This window comes from Neovison vison, chromosome 1, assembly GCF_020171115.1.
Source record: "Neovison vison isolate M4711 chromosome 1, ASM_NN_V1, whole genome shotgun sequence".
NCBI lineage: Eukaryota > Metazoa > Chordata > Mammalia > Carnivora > Mustelidae > Neogale > Neogale vison.
In genome coordinates this window covers 37600937-37614625 of record NC_058091.1, presented here as the reverse complement: position 1 = coordinate 37614625, position 13689 = coordinate 37600937, and the positions used below count along the sequence as shown (strand labels likewise).

The following is a 13689-nucleotide window of genomic DNA, read 5'->3' as shown; positions in this document are numbered from 1 at the left end:
GCACACTAAAAGAAAACAAATGTTTGTCTAATGTACAAATCCACACATAAGCATAGAGGCAATTATAGCACAGTTCTAAAGTAACCAAGCTAAAGTGACTTCCAACAGACCGTTACCATAGATTTGTTAACAGAATTGGAGTTTCAGATTCAAATTTGAAATAAAGCCCATTTCTGTTAAAAATTCAGAATCTTAATTAATTCCAACTGGCAGTTTGACCCCATATAATTAGACTGTTTTCGTCCTGTTTCACTATCCTATGGGTTAATTTTCTTTAGTAATTTTCCATTTCTGTTCATACCCTTAACATATTTAGCAAACCAACTTAACATCTGTTAAAATGTAAATATTCATGATAGGATCTTCCATTTTACTTGTTAGACTAGCATCAGGCACGCCTGAATGTTTAATACAATACTTGATGTGATGATTATACAGATGACAAAAATGACAGTGATAATCTAAGTTTGAAGTTTTAAATCCCTGGATTTATTCTTTAACTTAAAGAGCCGATTGAAGATTTAAATGGGAAACAAAAATGTAAAACAACACAACACAACAAAACAAAAAATCTCTGTCACCTTTGCCTTTCTAATTTAAGAATTATTTATTTTTGAAGTATTTTGATTATAGATGTCATCCTTGATTTTTAAATCCCCTATTCCTCTGTTTGTTGTTGTTGCTGTTGTTGTTTTAACTTAAAATAATTATATCCTTCCATGGTTTAAAAACACATTTTCTGCATCTCCTTCAGTTAGGAACCTCTTCACTACTACAGTATGACCACTGGTACTATCCCTATTCAAGTCTTGGGATCTCTAAAACAATATCTACCCCGCATTTACATCGTTTGCAATAGAGGGCATGTGTTTGGGAAGCATTAATGATTGTAAAAGCCTCTGGCTCTCAGAATTTTTCTTAAGATCCTTTGCATTTTTCTTTTCAAAGGGCTTTAATATGGGGACCTGGTAAAGAAGGATTAATGTAGTTTAACAAAGTGAAAAACTAATTGAATCATTAACTCACTATTCAGATTCAAATATCTTCATTCCAAACCTTATTCACTATTTACACTTCTGCTTTGCTCCTCTGCCTGACTCTTTTCTTCTCCCTTATTGGTAAAACTTCTTAGTCTTAGTTCTAACCCTGAAAAGGTCATGTGAAAATGCACATCAGGCATGCCAGACAAAGTCAGGGCTTGCTCTGGTGAAGGCTCAGAAGGCTTTTGCTTTAGACGTTTGAAATCTTACACGTCAATGTTCTTTTGAATACCTTAAAACCCTGTGAATTCATTTTAAATTGATACAAAAAACATAACTATTACTTCTTTTTTAATAATTAGTATTTGATAGTTGTGAGTTCCTTTGTATACCTTATTAAACTATCTTCTTCTTAATTAAAACAGAATTTGAATTCAAAGTTACAATTCAGTTTCTCTGAAATTTTGCAATTGACAGTAGTTTCTTAAGATAATAAGACTCCTGCAGATTTACTATCAGTTTAAAAAAAGTAGGTAGGATGATTTTAAATGCATATAGGGTTCAGTGTAGACAAGGAATCATTTCATACAAAGAAAAAGAGAGAGAGAGAGAAATCTTTGGTGGAGGAGGGATGTGTTTGTAGGAGGCTATTTGACAAGCCAATCACTAATGAGACCTTCCCAATAGTTATTTTCTATATATCACCTCCCAGATTTTATTGGACACAGGAAAATTTTAATCTTACCAAACCAGTGATAATAACATAACCATCTTAAGTGACATGTTCAATGTATTATGAAAATTATGACATTTCTGTTACTCTGATCTATTTTAAGCTCAAGGATTTCTTCTGGATAGACACATGCTAATTTATAATGATGACACAATACAATGCTGAGTTGACTAAAAATAATGTCTACCAAAGAGAACTGTTCATGGGCTTTTACAAACAAGCTGTTTTCTCCATCACTGGTAGACTCAAGTCCATTTTAGCTCATTCATCTTCACAATAGGTAATTATAAAACAAACATGAACAATTACTCAGATTTGTTTTAATCTTCTAAGTGAAATAGTTAGTCCTGAACTTAGATTTAAAGCAAAACTTACTCTCAGCAATGTTTAATCATGTGAAGAAAAAAATCATTGCTTTCTTAAGTAAGATCATGGCAGATAAAAGTTAAGTCTTAATTAAGTGCAATTCCATTTGTGTATCACCTATCAGGAGTGCCTTGGATATAGTAGGTGCTCATTTGGTAATAATTATAGTTATTAGCAGAACTGGAACTAGACCAAATGTTCTAGGGCTCCCAGTCCCTTTCCCTCATATCCTATTTCCCCTTATAACTCCCCAGCACTTTGTCCTATGCAATTTTCATGCTTGCACTAATCATACCCAAATTGCTACTTCCAAGAACAGGAAAGGGATGAACAAATGAGGAGGGCTTGTGTGCAGTATTATCGTAGACTCCCTGAAATGTCTCTGGTCTCAAATTATTTAGTATCATCTACAAATAACCATGATTTTTCTTCTTTTCCTGACTTATTCCCAGAGACCAAATTGTACCTGAATATCAGCACCCACATAAGAATTTAAAAAGTTAAAGTATGCTTGTGTTTGATGCAGTAAAGCTCCCAATCAGTCTAATCAGATAGATTGGGGCCATCTATCATCATCACCAAAGATAACAAAATGCATTGCGTCTTCTACATATTGGACTGAAAGACAAACATGGTCCAGACTTTCAACAATTCTCTTCTTGATACATCTCAACCACTGAGAAGAGAGATGAGATTCAAGATTTTTAAAAAATGGGGATAAATTCAAGGTTAAAGTGGGAGATTCCCCAATAGTTTTTAAAATAGCATGATATATATATATTTTTTTTTTCTCTAAACCCTCTTTGGCCATTTGGTACCCTTCACTAAACAAAAACAAACGAGGAGATTTGGACATAGAAGCAAACCCTCCAAGGGGACTTCAGCTGCTTCCTCCACACTGCGTGGAGGTGCTCTGTGCCCAGAGCTGGTGCTGAAATCTATAGGAGGCCAGGACAAGAAGGGGCCCCAGGGTTGTATGAAAAGTCTGACCATTTTCTTCTCTCCACAGTCAAGCTTATTCCTTCTGAGGGTGGGCATCTAAGGCATAGGATTCATACTAACACTGTCCGGAAAAAATGAAATAAGCTTCTCCCTGTGCTTTTTCAGGCTGTTGTCTGGTCTAAACAAAAAAAGGACGCGATTTGGATTTACCTCATTCTCACCCTCCTTGCAGAGGCAGATGTCTTAAGCACTCTATTTTAAGGATTCAAAGCCCATAATATTACTAATAACTCCACATACTTGTTTGCATTTCCCATGTTACATATAAATGTCAGAGGCAATGACTTGCAGCCCCCTTTAATCTCGTGACAGCTTTATTATCATTGGTTGGCTGAACTTCAAGAAAAGTTATGACAGTGGCGAAGTTCTGCAAACTGCAGCACATATTTTGGTAATTAGGTAAAGGAGGGAGAGCTACATTTAGAATGCACAGCTGAAATTATTTGCTAAACACTTAAGATGCTGAGGTATATCACATTCCTCCCAGGACAGCTTTTGAAGGATGATTTACAAAGCATTTCTTTTACCGTTTTACCATTTTTTTTTTTCCAGTTAGACTGTTTTAGCAGCAGCTCTTACTTGAAAATGGATCTTCTGATAATGGAAATATTGTATTTGCAATATGAGAAGGTGGAAGGAGGGAGTGGTCTGAAAGGCTGTGTTTTTCATTTTCTCCTGTTTTGAACTCCACTTAATTGAATGACTCCATCTCTTTCATGAATGCTTTAGCATTGAACAGTGAAGTTGATTCTTTTTTCATAGTTTTGGAATTGAGCCAAGGTTTTCCAATCTTGAGGGAAAAATAATATAAACTGCATGAAATCCATTTGATCCCACCCAAACAAAACCATTTGTCTTTTTTTCAAAACTTAGTTATCAATAAGGTTCATGCTAACAATTACCTAATAAAGTCGCTGGTTTTAGATCTTGTTAAAAGGTCATATATCTCAACAATATCTTAAAATAACTTTTTCTAGTATGGTACTGGATTTCAAGGAAAAACCCAAAATCATGGATAGGAAGAGGGGTAGAATCTGTAACTGAAAATAATCAGATATTGCTCAAGTGTACATTTCGTCTAATTAACACCTAATTTTAATTCCTAAAGTTAGTCTGTCCAGAATCATAGTTAGTAAAACCTATTAATTGACCACAAAGCCTTCCAAGTTTTGTTTTGATCTGAAACTAAACAATTTTGATCCAATTCCATAGTTTTCTTGAAAGTTAATCTGAATATCATTTAACAAATTGACAGAAATTCTTAAAGTTTCCATAGAGAAAAAAAAAATGTGCTTATTGTACAGTGGAGGGAAAACTACCAATTCTATTTCTACAATTTCCTCTATTTTAAGGTATCATGTCTCATGCAAGGAGGAGTACAAAGCAATGTTGTCTCAGTCTCTTCTCTTTTCTTACACTGTACATCTGGATCTTGATCCAAAATAGATTTAAAGAAACTTAAAATATATACAAAATAAAGAAAAGTAAAATAAATTACAAGTACATAACGAGATTTAGCCAAGGAAAAGAATAAGAGCTAGAAATGAGAATCTCATAAAATGTATGCCATAATCCAGTACAATTTCTAAAAGTTGACTCTGAATGGACGTCAAACAGGATGAAAAGAGGTTGATTGGTTATGATTAGATTCTCAATGATTTTAAGAAAGTGTGAAACCAAACACTGAAGGAAGCATAAACATTCTTAATCGTAGTATGAGAAAGAAATTTTTTTGAAGGCTATTGTGTAGAGAATAAATAGTGGCATTTATCACTTAATAAATAGCAGTAAGAACTACATAGATTTATTTGTCATACTTTTCTTTCCATGGTTTCCTACCAAGATCCAATTCCTACAAGTGGGCTAGCATGCTTTGGAATGTTCTAGATTAATTTAGAAGTACGTTGTTTACTAAATAAAACAATGGATGTCCTATATATATTTATAGAATGATCCTTCTTCAGTATTGTTTCTTTTAGCTGAATTTTGTTACATATTGGAATGCACTAAATATACTTTAGAAAGAATTTAGACTATAGCTAGTCAGTGTTGTAATATGGTATAGTTTCTTATGGGTTATCAAGATTTTATTCTATCTTTGTTTTACTGAAGGTAGATACAGTCTAGAAAATTAAGAGTTTCCCCATTGCCCATCTTGAAGTTTATCATTTACAGGATTATCAATAAATACAAAGAGAAAGAGACAAAGAGGGAAGGAAAACACAATATGCTTTTCATAGAAAACAGATTAGGGGTACCTGGCTGGTTCAGTAAGTAGAGAGTGCAACTCTTGATCTCAAGGTTGTGAGTTTGAGCCCCACGACCGTTGTAGAGATTATGTAAAAATAAACTCTTAAAAAAAAAAAAAGAATATAGATCAGAAGAACTTTTGATATCTGTGTTACTTAATAACAAGTATTTAAATAAAAATTTTTGTGATATTTGCATGTTTCAAACAGAATTCGTGTTATAAAATATATATATGAAAAATCATATTTTTGCCCTTCATTTTCTGAAGTATGTTTAAAACAATTTTTTACCCACCACACTTTATTTAAATAAAGTGAGATTTTGTCAGCTATTTTTATTTTTATTTTTTGACTTTCAAAATAAAGATTAGCATAACATAAATGCAATAAATATTGATTTAAAATTTATATCAAAAGTAAATATGACACAAGCTCTGCACAGATAAGTATTTGATTTCTCTGAAAACCATTTATCTAAAGCTTAATCCACTATTTGTTTAGTTATTAGAACTCATTAGCTATCCAATATTTTAAATTAGAAGTCAGAACGAATACAAAAACCCTTCTTGGAAGTTACAGAGTCCTGGAAAATTACAACAATGAGTGTGGTAAATAATGTAAATGCTCACATATAACCTTGAAAAGAGAGTACTTGTTAGGTAGCAGCACTACCAAGATGATAACATAGTTTGTTTTTGACTTAGCTCTCCTTCACAAGAACAAGGAACAACTACTCAAGAACAAGACACCATTGAGACTTCTGGTCCTCCATGGGAAAAGGAGAATACAGAGAGGACAACATCCCTCCTTCCTGCCCCGCTTCCCCACCCCAAAGTAGCAGTGTGGTTCCCTTAGTGGGAGCCACTACTCTGATCTCCACCACAGGGATTTCAAGGGAATCTGTATGACCCAGCTACTAAGTTTCTGACTATGATGGAGAAGTGGGGAGGAGCTTGCAATAACCAGTACATGGATCTTGGCAAACCAAGTTCATACATGCAGCATCCAAATAGTAATCTAAACTGGTGAGTTTTGCTTGTCTGCAAATCTAAGTCAGAGATGCACTCAGATCAGGGAACTTGGCAGGGTACAGATCTGCTTTATTCTAAATCTTAAACAAAGAGGTTTGCAAGTTCTAGAGACGAGTCTACCTTCACCCAAGCAAGAAGCTGAGTCCCAACCTCAATTGCTATGGAGATTATCTCCTTGCCACATCTGACCAGAGGTGCTGGAGGGAATTTTGGGGGTGCTGTGCAACGCAGTGATGCCTGAGTAGAGAGTCAGGGTGGCAAAGTTGATTACCTCCAGAGCAAAGCCTGTACTGGGGTAGAGAATTCCCATGGTATGCACCACCAGGGGAATTAATTCATAACCAAGGCTAAGGGTAGTTTCCAGCCCTTCCTAACCAAAAAGCCTGTTTGGAAAATTGAGAGTTCCTGGATTAGAACTTCCCCTTTCTGTCCAAGCAAGGGAAGAGAAACATAGATTCACCTACCTGCTGTGACTCCCAGCTCCATCTAAACAGAAGGATGAGTGAGGACACCTGGAAGCTGTGTGACACAGTGACATTTGAACCACAAGAAAGGCAAAACCAGTGGACCTGTTTAGCCAGGGAACTTGGGACAAGGCTTGAGTTAAGATGACAAAGAGCTTTACTGGCCTTAGAGCTGCTTCTCTTTCTGTGCCCAGGTAAGGAAACTAATTCATAGCACCACTCATTCCTGAATAAAGCCTCCACCTGCCTGACCAGGGAACCTAACCAGAGCATATGAAAAACAACACAGCCTATCCAATAGCACTGCTTATAGTGGTATTTGAAAACAAAGTCTAGCTAGTGGCTTTCTTTCTCTGCAGAGTAGAATGTTGACCTCACCAACATGGAAATTTCATGCTCATTCTTGTCTAATCCAGATCATCAAACAACAATCCTTTTTTTTTTTTTTAATATTTTATTTATTTGTCAGAGACAGAGGGAGAGAGAGAGAGCGAGCACAGGCAGATAAAGAGGCAGGCAGAGTCAGAGGGAGAAGCAGGCTCCCTGCCAAGCAAGGAGCCGGATGTGGGACTCAATCCCAGGACCCTGGGATCATGACCTGAGCCGAAGGCAGCTGCTTAACCAACTGAGCCACCCAGGTGTCCCTCAAACAACAATCCTTACAGATCCTGGGTTCCCTTTTGCTTCTCTGCCCCGATACTAATTCATAACCCTATCTATAATTTATTATCCATTCCTGATCATCTGGGTAGCTAGTCCCGGAATCTAGGCAACAACACAGCCCATCCTTTGGAGTTTCTTGAGTAGAGAACAAAACCAGGAGTCATTCAACTGTTTTCAGCCAGGGGCATAACCTTCCATCCCTAATCTCAGAGCTTGATGAGTTGCATTCTCCAAAAATAGACTATCACAGTAGTTCCACATGCCTTAGGACATTATCAGTAGACACACTTGGAAACCCAAACTGAGGTGACTGATGTAGATCTGTCTCTGCCAAAGCAATCCTGTAAATTCTAGAAGAGAAACCCTATTACTCAAATTTGCAGATACCAACCTAAGGAATGTGGGATCATGAAAAATCAGGTAAATGTGACATTACCAAAGGAAACTAATAAAACTCGCTGTCAGACAAAGAATTCAGAATAACCCTCTTGGAAAAAAAAAAATAATAATGAACTACCAAACACAGAGACAACATAAGAAAAAATACATGAAAAATATAAAACAATCAACAAAATAATAGAGAACATTAGAAGAAGAAGAAGAAGAAGAAGAAGAAGAAGAAGAAGAAGAGAAGAAGAAGAAGAAGCATCCTAGAGTTGAAAAATACAATTAACTGAAGCAAAGGACTCAATAAAGAGTTTCAAAAGCAGATTTGACCAGGGAAAGGAAGGAATCAGTGATCTGGAGGACAAGGTGTTAGAAATTAATAAGAAGGGCAAATAGAAAGGAAAAAAAAAATAAAAAAGAATTTAAAAACCTTATGGAAAATATAGGAAACAATGAAAAGGAAAAATATTTTAGGAATTCCAGAGCAGAAAAGAAAGAGAAAGGGATGAAAAGTATATTTAAAACAATAATGACTGAAAACTTTCTGAGTCTTGAGAGAGAAATGGACATCTAGATCCATGAGGCCCAAAAGATCCCAAATAGGTTGAATTCTAATAGAGATATACCAAGACACATTAATATTAAATTGTCAAAAGTCAAAGACAAAAAAAGCAGCAAGAGAAAAGAGAGAAGTTACATATAACAGGACCCCTGCCCCTTCTAGAATATAGGCAGATTTCTTTTTTTTTTTAAGTGTTTATTTATTTATTTGACAGAGATCACAAGTAGGCAGAAAGGCAGGCAGAGAGAGGAGGAGGCAGGCTCCCCACTGAGCAGAGAGCCCGATGTGGGGCTAGATCCCAGGACCCTGAGATCATGACCATGAGCCAAAGGCAGAGGTTTTATCCCACTGAGCCACCCAGGTGCCCCATAGGCAGATTTCAGATTTCTTAACAGAAACATTTTAGGCCAGAAGAGAATGAGATGATATATTCAATATATATATATATATATATATATATATATATATATATATATATATATTTTAAAGAGTTTATTTATTTGTCAGAGACAGACAGAGAGAGAGCAGGCAGAGACAGAGAAAGAAGCAGGCTCCCCGCTGGACAAAGAGCCTGATGTGGGACTTGATCCCAGGACCCCAGGATCATGACCTGAGCCGAAGGCAGCAGCTTAACCGACTGAGGCACCCAGGTGTCCCTCAAATTTTTGGAAGAAAAACTACCAACCAAGAATACTATATCCAGTACAGCTGTCCTTCAGAAATAAAGGAGAGCTAAAGATTTTCCCATTAAACCTGAGGAACTTTATTACCAATAGATCTACCTGACAAGAAGTGCTAAAGGGAGTCTTTGAGTAGAAGTATAAGACATATAGTAACATAATAAAAACATAAAAAGATAGCATAAAATTCACTATTAACTGTAAATATATAGTTTAAGTTAGCTTCTGCACTTTAGTAATGGATTAATGATGGTGCATAACATACCTATAATTCTAGCTTAAAAGTTAAGAAAAGAACATAGTAAAATAGCCATAGCTACAATAATCTGTTATTAGTTACACAATATTAAAAAATATGTAAATTGTAATAATAACCTAAAAGGTACAGTGGGGAAAATAAAAGTATAAAGTTTCTTTTTAATTTTTTTTCTTCTTTTCTTTATATTGTATCTATATGAGATAAGGAATGTTAGCTGAACTTAATTTTTGATAAATATTTCACAAGATATGTAAGCTAAACCATCATGCTGTACACCTTAAGCATATATGAAGCTGTATGTTTATTGTCTCTCAATAAAATTAAGGGAAAAAAAGAGTACTTGTTAATGTAATTTTGTTTCTTTAATTTTTCACAAAATGGAGGAAACTGCATGGAAGGAATCTAAGGAAAAAGGTAAATGTAAGTCTGTGAATTTGTTCAAGAAAAGAGAAGTAAAAAAAATAGGACTTATTTATTTTCTTTCTCTCAAGTCATTCAGAGCAAGTAAATAAATGTTGGCAACAACACTTTAATAATAATAATAATCAGGAATTATCTGTATTTAAAAATTCTATGATCCTGTTTATGAAAGAGACTATTGTATTACATGTGATATCATTAGCTTTTTAATGGAGTACCTAAAAATTTAGCTTAATGACTCACAATCCTCTCTGTCGTTAAGAACAACTAAAGGTCAACCTTCCTATTACCTTCAATAACCAATGAATCAGTCATGCTGTCAGGCATAAGCTCATAAAGAATCTACGGAAACCATGGCACATCCACTTTTCTTCATTTTTAGTGTATGTACTGGTGAGCAAGTGGCCAAACACCTGAGAAACACTTTGTTTCACAATGGGGTGAAAGAAAAATGGTAGGTAGCAAAATTGTTGAATAACCTATAATTCACTTATATTTTGTTCTTTAAGTGCCAAATGCAAGGGATGTGAAAACAAAACAAAACAAAACAAAACAAAACAAAAACAAAAAAACAAACCCAGTACTGTTATCCAGGGGTTTTCAGTTTAGTAGGAAGACAGTCATTCAAATAAACCAGCCTCAGTGAAATATATAAACTAAAACTCTGGCAGACAATGTTGATAAGCCTATTCTCTGGGTGTTGTGTCTTACTATGGTATAATAAGAAATATATTTGGGTTATATTTGATCTTTGTCCCCAGTTTCTGGTACAGATATCTTTAAACCCTTAAATTTCCTAAGTGATGGGAATGGCTTTTTTTATTCATAAGAGGCCCATTGGAGTACACTGAAGTTTATTCTAATGAGGTAATTTAAGGTTGGGCCCTTAGGATGGGGCTGGTCTCCAGAAAGTCCAAGTTAGTAGGTTGAAACTTTCAGCTCCACCCACTAACTTCAGCTACAGGGAAATAAAACTGGAGATTAAGCTCTATAAAAACTCTGGAACAATGAGATTTGATGAGCTTCTGGGCTAGTGAACACATCTACAGGATGGTAAAAGGATACATCCAGTTTCATAGGGACAGAAACTCCTGTACTCACCGACCCTTTGAGACTTTTCCTTATTTACTTCTTCATCTGGCTATTTATTTGTATCCCTTATAATATCTTTATAATAAACTGGTAAACATAAGTAAACATTTTCCTGACTTTTGTGAGGTTTTCTAGCAAATTATCAAATTGGAGAAGAGAGTCATGGGAACCCATCTTATCACTGGTAGATCAGAAGTACGAGGGGCAACCTAGATTTGGTAATTAGTTTTGGAAGTGGGGACAGTCTTGCGGGGCTGAGACCTTAATCTGTCAAATCTGCTGCCATCTCCAGGTAATCAGTGTCACAATTCAGTTAAATTCGTAAGAGGCCCAGTTGGTGTTCACTGAGAATTGGAGAATTGCATGGTGGTATTGGAAAACACTCCAGACTTTTATTACCTTGTTTCTTTTAAAGGACTCTAATTTTGTTCAGATACTGTGTAGTTATCTTTTTCATGAGCCCCTTCCCAACTCGAGGTGGAGGATGTTAACCAACCTAAGCCAATTAGGAAAGTTCCACTCCACTTTAGTACTGGGTATAGGATACAAACCAGACCACTAAGATGTTAGGAGAATGTGATGGGAAAATTTTTCTTCTAAAAGGGTATGCCAACTGAATATTTATCCTATTTGGAAGTCCACTTGTGAATTGGAGATGCCTGAATCTGCTTCAACTATCTGTGCGTCTAGGACTGACCTCCCAGGAACACCTCATGTTGAAGATTCTCTCAGTCTCACTTACCTCACATGACAAATTGCTGTGATAAAGATAGATTGCACTTAATGACTTTATTCACAGATGTGCATGTATAGATTCATAGAATCACCAGATTGTTCTTATTGTAGAAAATTAAGAAACTATGACAAACAGTGGATGAGGTATTGAAGTGATTCTATAATACCAGCATGCAAATGGCCAACTGATGGAGTTGAACCAAAGTTTCTTTTTTTTTTTTTAATTTTTAATAATTTCACCTGAGTTTTCTTCATTTCCTTTTTTGCATTGCCTTTTTCTACACTCTGGATTGTATCCTTTCATGTCTTTCTCCATGTTCATACAAGGAGATTATTTGCACATAGAAAAAGATTATGGGTGTTAGGTTGTTTTTTTTAAAATCATTTTATTTATAAAAATGGGATCATATATTCTATTGCTTAGAATGGCCTTTTCTAAATTAACAACTTGTACCTACTACAAGTCCTATATATGCAGTATCTATACTGCAATATATTCTATACTGGATATACAATAATTTGTTCATCAATTTTCCTATTGAAGAATACTGAGAATGTTCCCTTTTCCCCCTACTTAAAATTCCACTAAAGTGAGTATCTTGGTTTCCATATCCTTATGTGTCATATATATTTGAAGATAGTTTCCTGAAGGTGGGATTACTGTGTAAAAGGTATGAGATGTTTTCCCCCTCATTTTTAAATAAAAATTTCCACTTTTTGGATGCCTTGTGGCTCAGTGGGTTAAAGCCTCTGCCTTCAGCTCAGGTCATGGTCCCAGGGTCCTGGGATCAAGCCCCATGTTGGGCTCTCTGCTCAGCAGGAAGCCTGCTTCCCCCTCTCTCTCTGACTGCCTCTCTGCCTACTTGTGATCTCTCGTTGTCAAATAAATAAATAAAATCTTAAAAAAAAATTCCATTTTTTGGAATATATATATATATATATATATATATATATATATACTTTTTTTTTCAATCCCAAACATTTTCCTCTTATAGGGAATAGAATAAAATATATTCTAGTGTACTTAGTTAGGTTTAATTGACCATAGAGTATATGTTCTGAGACTACTTACCAAAGGGACTGCTATCTTCCTGAGATTGCTCTATTGAATTTGATTTTACTTATTCACTTGCAGAGTTAAATAAGAGATATGAAGAGAATCTGAGTTTATAACCCTGTATTTCAAGTTCTCCCATTGTAGGACTGCATCATGTAACATATCTCAGTACTAAATTATTTGGCAACCACTACTTTGCTATAGTGAGCCCACAACTCATAGTTCAAGTTCTTAATTGTTATTTCATTCAAAAACAAGCTGACCTCAAATCTCTTGAAGTTTAATCACTTCTTCCAGTTTACAAAGAGACAAAATTTAAAAAAGTATTCACTGGTGATAAGTAGTGTGGTGTATTTTTTCATCTCTTCAGCTTAAAAGTCAGCACTCAGAACCAGCACTATACTCTTAGAGGGTATCTATTCTTCTGAAGAGACGTGTGAAACAGCAGCCAGACCAGCTGGAATTGGCAATGTTTCTGAAAAAGGTTGCCTTGGTAAAACAGGACGACATAAAGATGGTTTGATGGGAGTCCAGGGAAACCTTTTGTTTATTAGTTTATTCCTTCTGTATCAGTCCTGGAGCTTAAGACTAGCAGACACATAATTACTGTTGGCATTTGCCACGATACGGTTGGCAAAGAGGCTACAACAGAACATCTCTCCTTTCTGGCCAGAAGCAGCCATGTTGGCAGGCTACCATCTAGAGGGGTTCTGCCTCTTCTATCCACTCTTGCGACAAAGAGATCAGTGTCATCTGTCAGTCTGGCACCTTTCACAAGCACGAAATCCACACAAAAATCAGAGATTGAGAAGGATCTTCATTAGAAAGCGATTGTGTGTAGCAGTAATCTGGAGAGATGTGACTTCTAAAGATACAGGATGCAGCACAGTGTGGAAAATTGAAGTGACATGGCTGTTGAGAGGGCTCATTCCTAATACTGGAGTGACTTATGATACTTTAAAACGAAATATACAACCCAGCACATGAACAAACTTAACGATAAAAACAG

At 35.6% G+C, this 13689-nt stretch overlaps 1 pseudogene; it reads right to left on the bottom strand.

Moving 5' to 3' along the window:
* The window catches only part of LOC122917219, a 65261-nt pseudogene extending 51898 nt beyond the window's left edge, over positions 1–13363 (bottom strand).
* Between the last annotated feature and the right edge of the window lie 326 nt (positions 13364–13689).